General features: G+C 39.7%; 1 pseudogene; it reads right to left on the bottom strand.

Annotated features, from left to right (window-relative positions):
* Positions 1 to 6,977: 6,977 nt before the first annotated feature.
* LOC138036647 (zinc finger protein 709 pseudogene) lies at positions 6,978 to 9,878 on the bottom strand (annotated as a pseudogene).
* Between the last annotated feature and the right edge of the window lie 5,423 nt (positions 9,879 to 15,301).

The raw sequence follows: 15,301 nt of genomic DNA, 5'->3' as shown, positions 1-15,301 counted from the left end.
TTATTATGTTATCTTCTGGCCTACTTCCAGTATCTTTTGATACTCTTTGATCCTTCATGCACTTGTGTGAATTTTTCCATGTCTCTTAAGGGAATCTGCTCGGCTAAAACGTTTGCCACATTCTTTGCATTCATATGGCTACTCTCCAGGATGGACTCTTTCGTGTGTCTGTAGAGTTTTTTTTTCTGTATCTGAAACACCTCCAGCACTGTTTGCATTTATAAGGCTTCTCTAAAGTATGGACTCTTTCATGCGTCCTTAAAGTTTCCCTGTGCGTAAGACACCTGCCACACTGTATGCACTCATAAAGCTTTTCTCCGCTATGGATTCTTTCATGTGTAATTAATGTCCCTGGTTAATTAAATTTTTTGTCACACTGTTTACATTCATGAGGCTGTTTTCCGGTGCGACGTTGCTCATATCTCCTCATACTTACTTCTCGCTTTTTCTCTTCACTGTGGAGATGTCTCCTTGTCTCCTTTGACTTGCTACTTGACTGAAGGGCTTACCACGGTGCTCGTATTCAGAAAGTCTCTCTCCAGTATGGATTCTGACATGTCTCCTTAATACTGTTGCTCCCGTAAAACACTTTCTGTACTCTTTACACTCATAAGACTTTTCTCCGGTATGAATCAGTCTATGTGTTCTTAAAGTTAATAAATAACCAAAACACTTGCCACACTGGTTGCATTTGAGAGGCTTCTGCCCAGTGTCGACTATTTCATGGTTCTTTAAAGTGAACAATCTAATAAAACACTTGCCACACTGTTTGCATTCACAAGGCTTCTCTCCAAGTATACACTCTATACAACTTAGACTTTCTGGTTGAGAAAAACACTTCCCACAGTGTTCCCACTGATAAGGCCTTACTCACACTATGATCTTTCATGATATTTCCTCAGGTCTCCTGGTTGTCTGAAACACTGGTCACACTGTTTGTTTTTCTCCGGTAGGAATCATTCTATGTCTTCTTAAAATTGCTAAGTAATTAATAACCAAAGCACTTGCTCCACTGGCTGCATTTATTAGGCTTTTGCCCAGTGTGGACTTTTCCATGCTCACTAAAACTTTATCTTTGAATAAAGAACTTGTCACAATGTTTACATTGATAAGGCTTGTCTCCAGTATGTACTCTTTGATGCAATTTTAGATGCCCAGCTTGTCTAAAACACCTGCCACAGTGCGCACATTTTTATGGGCTTTCTCCAATAAATTATGGACTCTTTCATGTCCCCTGAGGTTTGATAAATTAGCTTGTAGAATATTTTTACTGAGCCAGAAGACGTAATTTTTGTATAAGGGTAATAGGATGAACATAAGAATCCTCAAGTTCTAAAAATCAAAGTAACATTTGTTTTAGACAATTTTTAAAGAAAAATCTCCTCTCTTTTCGTCAGTATTTAGAACTTCATTTCATATTTTACATCCAATCCGCGCGGATTGACTCTGTTGATGTAACCTTGAACATTTCTCATAAAAATTGCCCGCTTCTGCTGATCGAGTGTTACAGGAGTGGATAGAATCAATGTTAGTAAAAAGGTCTATCAAGTTTGTAGGTGCAGGTTTGCAATGCATATCATGCATTAGAGTTGATACAGCTTTGTAACAGAGCATCTCCACAGGAAGAATGTCAGCACGTATGAATAAAGGTATAGCATGCTCTTTTTTACTAGCAAATTAAAGTAAATTAAAGCTAATTAAACACTGGGCTCGCTTCTGGAGGATTTAAATTTGGTTAAGATTAGCCTTAAAAGTCTGGCCCCAGGCCAGTAGTCCGTAAGAAATGTATGGATGCATTAAAGAGCGATAAATATTGAAAAGAATAGAAGTTGCTACAACATGTCTGAGTCTTGAGAGGAGTTTTGAGGGCAATGTAGTCTACATGAAATGCCCAGGAAAGATTATTGTCGATCATTACACCCGCAAGATACTTGACAAAAGATTTACCTTCAAGTTGCTTCATCATTTTGTTCTCGTTGTCAAATACTTTAAGATGAATATCGATTTTAGTCTTTCGTAAGGGGCCCCAATAGGATTTTCAGGATCCTGGATTTAGCCTTTTTGGAGCCCGGGACTCGGGATTCTAAAAATCTATGGGACTTGACGCGGGATTCAACGTTATTACGAAGCGGGATCTGGGAAATAGTCACTTTGAAGCTCCGAGATCCGGGATTTCTGACGGCGCGAAAATTAAACTAAACTCAACTTTCCCCTTCGGCAACGACGGAAACGACTAGAAATCCACATCACGTACAATCAACTCTCTGGTAAGCGACCACTCTTGGTGTACGACAAAGTAATCGCTTGTAGGAGGTGGTCGCTTTAGAGAAAAATCAACAAAATAAGCCCAAACTTGACCGATTAACGTGATTACATAAAGATAATTACCTCATACGCTAAAATTAACCGTATACAACGTTTTCTGTTTGCGCTGCTGTGATTGGTAAAGGAGCATCGTCACTGCCATCATCGCTGTCCGAAACAATCTCTATTTCAGATCGGTCTTGTTATTTTTTTTGTGTGTGAGTTGCGATAATCTCATCTCGTAGGGTTTCCCTTCAGTCAGGGTCAGCAGGGTCTAAACGGTGATAGGCGTCTGTGCCATCGTCGATTGCAGGATAGGGTATAACGTCAATATCTTTCCTGGACAGCTTCTGTACTAGGGCTTCAACGTGTATTAACTCCTCACCGGCAAAAGGATCATCTTCATCGTCGTCATCCAAATCCATGGTTCACGGGTACATACCAACATGTCTGAAACACTAGGGACCTTAAGATCTCAGACGTCGACGGCCGCGAAAACGTAATTTAATATTGCTAGTTTGAGTTTCTTTAAGTGTTTCGTGATTATTCCAATTTGTTCAACTTCCACAAACTATCCAGGAAATGAATTGGGAGGAACAGTGTTGAAACTAAGAAAGAAAATCAAAAATTTGCCCCAGTTGGCTCGCGTCTTCCTTAGAACTTGAGATTTGGTCATTCCGCGTTGCAGATTGGCAGAGAACGGGAAATAAATGTACAAATTTTAAAGCGCACGTGCAAAGCCATTGGTTTGCTCATTAATGTCTATTGCTTGGTGACGTTCTCGCTGAGGTTGCCGTCCTAGATCTTAATTAAGGTTCCTACTTACTGATAACATCGCCTTTGACTTCGTCCCAAGTATTAACCATCCATTGCACGGCCATCAACAGGTTTTCAGACTTCTCTGACTGGCAGAATGGTCTCCGTCAAATTGACTGACGATATGCCGCAGCAAATTCCTTTTGTAATAGACCTTCCACTGCTTGATTATACCCGCATCCACGGGCTGGGTGCGCGAGGTGGTGTTCTTCTGTAGAAAGGCTACTTTAAACTTAGAGAACATGTCGGTCAGCGATGGTGGATGGCACCGTGCATTGTCCAAAGAAAGGATAATGTGTCTTTCTTCTCTTTTCAGACTGTTGTTCAACCTGGTGTGGATAGTGCCATTATCTCAGTTCTCATCCACGCCTCCTCATGGCTGAGGTACTAAGCGCCGCAGGAGTACTACTTCCTATCACAATAAGGCCCTCTTTCTCGCCCTCTGCATTCACAAAGAATACAGCGGTTATTCGTTGCTTCTCATTCTTGCCACTTCTGCAGCGTTTTCCCTTTTGAGAGAGCGATTTCTCAGGCATCGTCTTCCAGAAGCAGCCAGTTTCGTCCTTATTCCATACATCCCTAGCTGAGTAGCCCTTAGTCAGCTCTTTCACTCTTTCATTCCATCTGTCTATGGTCACTGGGCTAACATCTCCCTCTTTCCCAGCGATGCTCATTTGACCGATGTTGTGTCTCTTTTTCCACCTCTCTAGTCAGCCACTTGTTCCTTTAAAAGTGTCTTCCCCAAACCTCTCAGCAATAATTCGTGCTTCTTAGACCAGTATGGGGCAGTCGACAGGGATATTTGATGCTCTCTCTGGTATACCATTCCCACAACAAGCCATTCAGATTTCCGCATATTTTTGAACATTCAGTGTCTTTTGAGATCGAGTTCCTTCATTAGAGTTCCACAATTCAATCCACAATCTATCGGGGAAAAAATTAGGCGGCATGGACTCAACTACCATCTCTACGCCGAGAGGATTCATTTGTTAAACAAAGAAACTATGATTGTTTCTGACATCAACATTGATTATAAGGATAGGAAGAATTATGATAAGCATAGACTCGCGTGGTTGCGTGGTATGAATTTTAAACAGTTGGTCGATTTTATAACCCGCCCCGTAAGTAAAACCTGTCTTAATCATGTGTACTGTAATCAACCACAGCGAATAAATTTGGTCACCTGTGCAGACATTGGCTTAGCAGATCATCTACCAGTCTTTGTAGTTCGCAAGTATGCACGCGAAAATCTAAACAGTCAATCTTCTCGAATCAAGTACCGTGACATGAAATATTTTGATGATGATCAATTCAAGCGAACACTAGAGCAGATCCCATTGGAGACAGCGTTTGTGTTCGAAGATATTGATGATGTTGTTTATGCCTGGGAGAAGATGTTTAATTTTGCCCTCGATGATCATTGTTCTTGGCGGGAAAAGCGAATCAAACACACTACTCAGCCCCCCTGGGTGATTAATGCAGTTATTAAAAAATTGCACTCTCGTGATCACTTCTTGAAGGTGGCTAGGAAATCGGACAATAGTTCTGATTGGGCAAATTATCGAGAGGCGATGAACAAGGCTGTTTCTGCCTTACGTTTCTGCCTTACGTTTCTGCCAAAGCGTGAGTTTTACCAGAATGCATTCGAAGAAAATCGAAACAACCTAAAGCAACGTAGAATACGATAAAAGCATTGTCAGGATCCGGAAAGATTAAAGGGATTAGTAAGCTTCAGTTGGATGGCAAGGCTGTTGAAAATGCTGCAGAAATTGCGGAGCAGTTTAATTTATATTTTTCCTCAATCGCTGATAATCTGAGATCTGGACTGGGAAACACACCATCAGACTTGTCCACGTTGGTAAACAATGTTGAGTCTTGCAAAGATCCGGATGTGGTTTTCTCTGTTCCAGACATAACCAATGCTCAGGTGCTTCAGTTTATAAAGGGGATCAGTCCTCATAAGGCTGCAGGTATCGATAAAATCAGCGCCAGGTTTTTGCGTATTGCCGCTCCTATTTTAGCTCCCAAGCATAACAAGGCTTATCAACATGTCGTTTTCCACAGGAAAGTTTCCTACTCGTTGGAAAATCGCTAATGTGACACCACTGTTCAAAAAAGGTGCGGCCAGTGATCCTTCCAATTATCGCCCAATTTCTGTGCTACCGGTGGTGTCAAAAGTAATCGAACGTCATATGCACAACTCTCTATATGCTTTCTTTATGGATAATAACTTGTTGTATTCTAGACAGTCTGGGTTTCGTAGGATGTACAGTACCGAGACTTCTCTAATCATGTTAGTTGGCGATCTTTTGTTCGACTTAGATAATAATCATGTATGCAGCATGGTCCTGGTTGATTATCGAAAGGCTTTCGACATAGTGGACCATAAGCTATTGTTGCGCAGGTTGGAACAATATGGTATAGTTAACCGGGAGCCTGCCTGGTGTCACTCTTATTTGTTGGATAGGAAGCAAGTGGTCCGTGTAAATAAGAGTGAGTCAAGCGAAGCTTTGATGTTGCATGGAGTCCCTCAGGGCAGTATTTTAGGTCCTTTATTTTTCATCTTGTTTATCAACGATCTGCCCTTGTATACAAGTGCTCAGTTGGACCTTTACGCAGACGATACGACTGTCACCGCTTTTGCGGATGTAAAAAACTTAGCCACCTTAAGTTCATCACTAAATAAGTCTGTCTCTGAAATTCAATTATGGGCTTCAGCAAATAAGCTCCCATTAAATGAAGACAAGACTAAAGTACTCACGATCACTGGGAAAAGATGTGTAGCTAACATTAATGGAAGTGACATAGATGGTATCGTAAACGGAAAACAGTTCAGTAATGTGGACTGAGCTACCTTATTAGGCGTAGAAATTCACAGCAAATTGTCATTTAATAAACATATTGAGAAAGTTTGTAAAGTTTGTTGGCCTCTAGAATCGCAATACTGCGTAAGATTCGAGCCTGTCTACCTCTTAAACATCGAGTTCAGTTTTGTAATAGCATTATTCGCCCTGTTATGTCGTACGCTAATGTTGTTTGGGCAAATTGTGATAAAGAGTCGGTTTATAGGGTCTTAAGATTGCAAAAACGTGCGGCACGCGTTATTTCTTATGCCGATCGCATGACACCATCAGTTGCTTTGTTTAACAAGCTAGGTTGGATTCCATTTTATGAGCAGCATAAGATAGATAAATGCTTAATAATGTATAAGCGAATTAATGGGCATTTGCCGAATTATCTAAATGAACACTTAATTTTGAATAATGAGCGGCACTCCCGCAACACTAGATAGTCAAGCATAAATGCTGTTTGTCTAAATATATAAGAGAAACAGAGAGTGGACGCTCTTTCGCTGTTTCGGCAACAAGACTGTGGAATAGTATACCAACTGAAATTAGGAAACTAGGTTCTGTAGCATGTTTTAAAAAGAACATGTTTGCCAAGATTTTTAACGAATAACAATGTTTGCATCATGATGTAATGATTACATCATTTGATCGTGGTGGTTCGGCACCAGCAATCAGCTCAAGCAACACGACCCTTCCCGACCCCGATCACCGAGAGACAGGAGAACCCCCCCCCCCTCCCCCACACTAAATGCACCACCACGCAACCCCTCCCAAAGGTTGCACAACATCACTAAGAAACGCAGACTAACGGTCACCGAAGCTCATCTCCTCTTAGCACAAAGACTCCTGGCGTGCTACAAACCTCCAGATTTGGAAGGCAGATCCGACCGCTGTAGAAATTTAAGGATTTCGAATGCAGCACATTGAAGTAATCGCAAATCAACATTTGAAAAGAAACAATTCGTTTATGGAAAATGAACAATATCTTTTATTGTCGTTCGTGTTGTTTCTCATTTTTTCAATACACAACATTTGGGCGATGAATTAACTGTCTATTCCTCTCCACCCTCACACTGAAAATTTCATTCTTGCGAATATCGTCTGGATACAATGATAAAAGTATTGGATAACAACAACATTAATGTAACAAGCCGGGATGTTCCCATAAGTGTAATAAAACAATTTCTGCTGGCTTTTCGGACTCAGACCTTAAGTTGCCGTATGTATACATAACATAAACTCCAAAGTGAAATTCGAAAAACACAGATGAGGAGTTAACACAATTAAGAAAACTTCACGAATGCAAAACAAGTTTTAATCATTTCGGTTCACTTAGTATGTAGTGTTGTTATTCCACTAACAAGAGGCAGAGACTGAATGCCATTAGTTGATCCTCGTCAGTAGAAAGACTCAAGGGAGTATTTTCAAGTGAATTGCCCTCCATATTCTGTGCAGCAACTATAAACTCGCAGAAACGCACAAAACTCATTCACAACTCAACTTTGTAAATAATAACAGAAAAAAACAGGTACCAATCAATAACTAAGAACTGCATGCAAAGTTTTGAAGCAGGGGCAAAGAACTTGAAATCTACACTCGAAATTCCCCTCTAACAATCAGTGTGAATGATGCAGGGTTAGAAATGTCCAATGAAAGCTTCAAAGTTGACGTTAGAGCACCGAGCATTCACGTCCTCCATTTATACATTGCATTGAGATAATTCCATCCTTGATCAATTTGAAATTAGGTTAGAAGTTCTCAAAGGGAAAGCTAGCTACTATACCAATTTAGATCGACGGCTCTTCCAACTTCATATGATTTTGGTAATGTTCAAGAAGAACAAGCTCGCTGCTCAACTCCTCCTGGCAAATCCAACAACTATGCTTTTCATGGTGGTTTAAAGTGCGCTCTTTTATCAACTCACCAGTATGGGTTTTTTCATGTGTTCTCAGAGTTCCTTTCTGTATAAAACACTTGCCACACTGTTTGCACTCATAAGGCTTTTCTCCAGTGTGGATTCTTTCATGTCTTTTCAGAGATCCTGATTCACTAAAACACTTGCCACACTTTTTACATTTGTGAGGCTTTTCTCCAGTATGGGTTCTGTCATGTCTTCTCAGAGTTCCTTTCTGTGTAAAACACTTGCCACACTGTTTGCACTCATAAGCCTTTCTTCTAGTATGTGTTCTTTCATGAATCCTTAAATTTTGTCGTCGACTGAAACACTTTCCACACTGTTTGCACTCATAAGGCTTTTTTCCAGTGTGGATTCGTTGATGTTCTCTTAGAGATCCTGCTCTACTAAAACACTTTCCACACTGTTTGCATTCATAAGGCTTTTCTGCAGTATGGGTTCCCTCATGTCTTCTCAGAGTTCCTTTCTGTATAAAACACTTGCCACACTGTTTGCACTGATAAGGCTTTTCTCCAGTATGTGTTCTTTCATGTCTCCTTAAATGCTCTCCTTGACTGAAACATTTGCCACACTGTTTGCATTTATAAGGCTTTTCTCCAGTATGTGTTCTTTCATGAGTCCTTAAATTTTGTCCTTGACTGAAACACTTGCCACACTGTTTGCACTCATAAGGCTTTTCTCCAGTATGTGTTCTTTCATGAATCCTTAAATTTTGTCGTCCATTGAAACACTTTCCACACTGTTTGCACTCATAAGGCTTTTTTCCAGTGTGGATTCGTTGATGTTCTCTTAGAGATCCTGCTGTACTAAAACACTTTCCACACTGTTTGCATTCATAAGGCTTTTCTCCAGTATGTGTTCTTTCATGTCTCCTTAAATCCTCTCCTTGACTGCAACACTTTCCACACTGTTTGCACTTATAAGGCTTTTCTCCAGTATGTGTTCTTTCATGTCTCCTTAAATGTTGTCCTTGACTGAAACACTTGCCACACTGTTTGCATTTATAAGGCTTTTCGCCAGTGTGAATTCTTTCATGCATTTTTAAATGTCCTACACTTCTAAAACACTTGCCACACTGTTTGCATTCATAAGGCTTTTCTCCAGTGTGGATTCGTTGATGTTCTCTTAGAGATCCTGCTGTACTAAAACACTTTCCACACTGTTTGCAATCATAGGGTTTTTCTCCAGTATGTGCTCTTTCATGAATCCTTAAATCCTCTTCTTGACTGAAACACTTGCTACATTGTCTGCATTTATAAGGCTTTTCTCCAGTATGTGTTCTTTCATGAATCTTTAAATTTTGTCCTTGACTGAAACACTTGGCACACTGTTTGCATTTATAAGGTTTTTCGCCAGTGTGAATTACTTCATGCCTTTTTAAATGTCCTACACTTCTAAAACACTTGCCACACTGTTTGCATTCATAAGGCTTTTCTCCAGTATGGGTTCGTTGATGTTCTCTTAGAGATCCTGCTCTACTAAAACACTTTCCACACTGTTTGCAATCATAGGGTTTTTCTCCAGTATGTGTTCTTTTATGTCTCCTTAACTCCTCTCCTTGACTGAAACACTTGCCACATTGTCTGCATTTATAAGGCTTTTCGCCAGTGTGAATTCTTTCATGCCTTTTTAAATGTCCTACTCTTCTAAAACACTTGCCACACTGTTTGCACTCATAAGGCTTTTCTCCAGTATGTGTCCTTTCATGCGTTCTTAAATTTCCTCCTCCACTAAACCATTTGTCACACTGTTTGCATTTATATGGCCTTTCTCCAGTATGGATTCCACTTGATTTTATAGCTTCACTAAAGCACTTTTCATCCCGCTTGCATTTCTTAGTCCTCTCTCCTGTATGGTCCCCTAAATTTCTCATGTTATTTTGTCCTTCCTCTCTGCAACTCCTTCTTTCTTTCCCTCGGGAATTCTTGATCCCAGTACAGTTCGTCTTGTGCAAAACAGACCTTGGCATCTTTTGTTGCATCAAAATCTCAGTTCTCACTAAAACAGACGAAAATAAAAAGGAATTTTCAAAACGACATTTGAAACATTTGGCATTTTGTAAGATCATTTGATGGCCATTACCAGAAACCCATAAGGGTTGAAACATGTAACGGCCCCTTGTGTGCTGGGAAACAAGCTTCCGAATATTCAATTTGCTAAGTACCATATTTCGAACAACAAGAGCGAGAGGTTTCCAAATATGGTACTTAGCACTGAAACATTCAACCAATCAGTTCGCACTGAATATTCGGAAGCTGTGAACGCGCGTTACATGTTTCAACCCTTATGGGTTTCTGCCATTACTGATAATGTCATTCAGTAGGCAATATAACGGTGGTCACCACCTGCAGTCTAACTGTGCAACCCTGCATGCCTAAGGGAAGGCTACACATTGCTCGACGTATTTTAAGCCCATTTCCTTTCACAGTATTTCAGTGTTCTTTATTTTGTGTTACAACATCTTGGTCAGTAGGTGCTATCCTTGTTTTGCTGTTTACTCTAATTTATGCAGTCCGACATCGTTATCTCATACATGTTTCATATCCAGTTCAAATTCCGTAGTCTAAAGTTTAAAGTCCACATTCCAAGGCCCGACCATAGGCTGAAACGCGATCATAGAATAGTTGTTTACATTTAAAACTGTTGTTAATGGCATTCATTCTTAACAAACCGAGAGAATTATAAAATTATATTATTAGCCTGTTGAGACGTGTTACCGAGTCATACGATGTCCCCCGGTGATATCAATTAATGAAAATCAACAATAATCAATAACAACTAATTGATTGGTATTGGAAATCAATAAAAATCAATGCCTAAAAGTTGAGTGAGTATCGATTTTTATTATCCTCGATTGATATTTATTTTTATTGATAACGAATTTGTTATTTATTTTCAATAAAACGCGCCATATGAACAAGAGAAAATGAGGGGACAGAGAGGGAGGTTCAGGGCGTTGGCCGGGATATGTCATGTCCACGAAAGTTATTTTTAGACGAGCGGAAGTCTTTGTTCTAGCGGAAGTATGTCTTCCGAGACGTCCGCATGCAGTCTTTCCTCGCTCTCAGGTTCTTAGTGAAAAGAGAAAATGGCGGCGCAAGTGGAAGGCTGATGAATATTTATTTTCTTTCAAACATCAGACCTGTATGCGGACGTCTTGGAAGACAGACTTCCGCTCGTCTAAAAATAACTTTCGTGGATATGACATATCCCAAGGGCTGGACCGGGAGCCTTCCTCTCTATCCCCTCATTTTCTCTTGATATGAATTAACAAACCACTCACTAAACTTTATTTGCTATGCTTCAAGTTATTGCAAATCAAATGTTTCAAATTTGTAGCAGTTTTACTACAGTTTACTATTAAAAGCTTACTAATTACTAAAAAGTTTTGATGGTCTCGAAATAAGAACATGTTATTAACTGTTAATTTTTACTTTCTTTAGTCCCCAGGTCAAGGCCGCGCGCAGCTACTTTCAGCGAACACTTGTTGATTAGTTAATCACAAAAAGCGAGAAATCTAGATATTTTTAATTTCAGTTAACAATGATGGAAACCCGGATCTTAAAAGGGCCGTGTTCATCAGCAAATTTTGTCCAACAATAAACTGCAGTACAAGAACCAAATCAAGCCTAGTGTTTTTATAATGATCACAACCTGTGGCTATACTCAGATACTCAGCATTTATAACGTCACTACAAGAAACAATTTTTATGCCGCCTGAATATAGGCCAAACCTACACAGTAATCTTTTCGTGTAAGGGCCACAGAGGACTAACAAGCTCGATTTGAAGGTGGCCGATCATTGGCAACTTTGAACGCATTCGCAAGTTCTCCTTTCTTCTTGAATGCGTAAAATGTTTCCCCAACATTCACTTTAAAGGAACATTCGTGGTAGCCTTAACTTAACCACCGTCGCACCGTATAGATAGTTCCACTTGCTTCGCCATCACAAACACCAACAAAAGTCTGGAACAAGTCAAGTCCGGAAACAAGCGTGTTGTGGGAATCCCGGTGGGAATGCAAGGAATTATCACAACACGGCAAAAGCGTGTGCAATCGAATTACTCTGGACACAAAAATATGCCCGTGATTTATGACGCACGTCCACGCTACCACACCATTAAGTTGCGTATTCAGTTATTGATTACCTATAAAAATTAATAATAATCAATAGCAATTAAGACGATTTGGATTATTATTGATTACTATTGATTATATTGATTGTAATCCATAATTAATTTTCATTGATTGATATCGCCGGGGATAACCGGATCGTACACTTGCCAAAGAAATCTTACACATACAAGGAAAATTGTGCCCCCTCCCCTCTATACTTTGTCCCTTCGAAAAACGGGAGAGGAAAACCACACTACCTCCAAATAAAAAACCCTTTGGAACAGAGTTGAGAACCAATAAACTCAACTTTCGTAATGGCATTGAGTCTGGGCAACAAACCTGGGCCACATCTATTCTGCCTGCCCAAGTAAGGAGCCCTCATAATAAACCCCAAACAGAAGGCTCAATCCAGTCACTACTCAAAGTTCAGCTGTTTCATCACAGTACAACACATGATGATCTTTCAGGCACTGTTTTGGTAAAAGATACTAAAGTTCAACGGCTTGTATGCTTTTAAATCATTCAAAATGCATCTAACAATTCCCTCTAGAGGATAGGGAACATCCACACTAAATTGATGGTTCACAAGTTAAAAACAAAAGGTATCAGGTAGTCCAATTTAGCTAATCCTTAACTAGTCCATTTTAGTACTCTCTGAACCTGGTCTGTCAGGGTAGTCCATGAACTACGGGTCACTGTAATGCACCTACCCCAGACAAATCGGTTTCAAGAGCAGCACTTTGAGCATGTTTTAAAGCACTTGTCATCAGTTTCCCCGAGATGTTGAAGGGGGGTGGGGGCTGGAAGGGGACCCTGGGCTGTCGTGGGGGAATACAGAGAAAGGACTGATCAAAGACGTTGCTAAAAGTATCAGCCTTTTTCGGAGGGGGAAAGGTGGGCTCTTAGCCTTATGAATATCCCACTTGCATACTAATAATAATAATAATGATAATGATGATGATGATGATGATGCTAATAATAATAATAATAATAATAATAATAATAATAATAATAATAATGATAATAATCTTTATTATGCTTTTGTCTGTGTACATTTTTTTTAAAATTTGTTTTTATTACAGTCTAGTAGGTTTGCAATTTATAATTAATTGCCAACGAGGAACCGAGCGAAAACGAGAGGCTTGCGAGGCGGCCTTAATGCCGGGCGAGGTATTTCAGCAGGCAGAAAAGTTCTCGATCATCCTGTGAAAAGGGTAATGTAAGTGTAAGAAGTGTAATGTAAGGTTCCGTGGACATTTTCGTAGGGACCAATGAAGATGCGTGTTTTGAAGTGATGTCATTAGACAAACTTGCATGAGGCGCGCGACTATTTTTTTCCCATTTCCCTGACCATTCTGTTGTGTACACTTTCTTTGAGTGTTCTTTAATATTTATTTTCGAACCGTCGTGTTCTATATTGAGTGAACGAGCTCAAAACTAAACCGGCGTGCATGCTGTTATCGGCCGCTTTTGTCAATTTCGGCTATCGGCCCGCGAGTAGAGCAGTGTGTTTTTCGTTTTGTAACGATTGAGTTGTGAACAATTTAATTCATTTTTCAAAGGAAATCTGTTGTCTGCAAGGTACACAATTCAATGATCAAGTTGACTTATGATTCATGGCTGTATCTTGCAAAATAAAGTTCTACAAGTGAAACAACTTTCATGTGCGATAAGAGTTTGATTCGCCGTTACAAGTTTCACACTGAAAAGTCGGAAAACGCTTTGGCGGTTTTTTATAAATGGCACTGACTTTATTCAACTTAATTATTGCATATTCCCGTTAAAATTACGGCCGTTCAGATTTCCAGATTATTGGAAAACACGTTGACATCTACATTATTGTTGGAGATACTGAACGTGTGCAATTTCTATGATTGTATTATTGTTTAACAAGATAAGTTGAGTTGTAGTAGTTTCGAATAAAAAAATTACAACTACTGTTGGGTATTTTGGAACTTTGATACAAATCTGCAAACTTATTTCGTTGGCACTTAGCGATAGCTATTACTAGTTAATAATTATATATAGTAAAAATAATGGGCAAGATAGGAAGCTAAATGAACCAGTTGGTTTTCTTGGTAGCTCCCTGAGGGCTAAAACTTGCATTCATTACTGCGACGATCGTAGCTTCACTTGAGTAAAGGCCTGGCAAAACGCTCACAACATTTCAACGCAACATCTTGCAACATTGTTGCGACATGTGTTGAACGGGCTGGCCAAACGCACGCAACATTTGGCAGCTTCTGCAGGTACCGGAGCACAAATTACGTAAAACAAAAGAAACAAAAGACAGAAAACAAAACAACTCCAAATAAAGACTAATCCCAAGCGACGAAAAACACAATGCTTTCCGGTACCTGCAGAAAGACACCAACATTTTCAACTTTTTTAACGCAACATGTCAATGTTTACGCGCCCTAGGCCCCCGGAGCGCAACAAGTGAACCTAGCGCGCATGCCCTAGTGCAACAATGTTGCGTGAACGTGGCCAAACGAGTACAACATCATGTAACATCCAAAATGTTGCACGAAAAATTTGACCGCTTTCAAATTTGATACAACATCATCCAACATATCGCAACATATCCAACAGGGTGGCCAAGCGTACGCAACATGTTGCGAGCGTTTGGCCAGGCCTAAATAAGTACGTGGAAGTGAGCAGAAGGTGGATCCATTTAGGACTACCTCTGTGCCACTTGTTTCAAAGTTGCAGATGAACCTCGATATTGCTACAACTGAATGTTTTCTTATCATTTGATGGCCTTTGCTAAAATCACTTTGTGAAGAAGTCAGGACAAACAGAGATGTCTTGAATAGTTCCTAAGTTCATTAATATATGCAATGTTTTCATCAACCCCAACAAGTGAAATATAGCCCAAGTGCTTATTTTGCTAATAAAATGGGTGACAAATTACTCCTCATTTTGGCGGAAAATTTCAGCATTAATTTCTAATTTCACATGTGAAATAACAATGTTGCCATGGCAACTTTTCTTACGGTGCCAAAATGGCAGCTTAATGGCAGTAATTTGTCACCCATGATATTAATAATGATAGAAACGTGAAATTAGGGAATGATTTCACTTGCGTTTTGTCAAAAATGAAATAATTTTCCTCAAATTATTTCATTTTGGACAGAACACACATGAAATTATTCCCTAATTTCACTCGTCACCATTTTGATTATTTTTACAAATATCTGAGAATTTGCTTAATTGAGTAATTAAGAACTCAGAAAAGTTGAGCATGTTGTGTTTTACAGGCAGCAAATTCACCGTGATGAACGTGTTTCCTCAAAAAATT

This window comes from Montipora capricornis, unplaced genomic scaffold (genome assembly GCF_036669925.1).
Source record: "Montipora capricornis isolate CH-2021 unplaced genomic scaffold, ASM3666992v2 scaffold_493, whole genome shotgun sequence".
NCBI classification, from domain to species: domain Eukaryota; kingdom Metazoa; phylum Cnidaria; class Anthozoa; order Scleractinia; family Acroporidae; genus Montipora; species Montipora capricornis.
The sequence above is the reverse complement of the archived record's forward strand: the minus strand, read 5'-3'. Positions and strand labels throughout refer to the sequence as shown.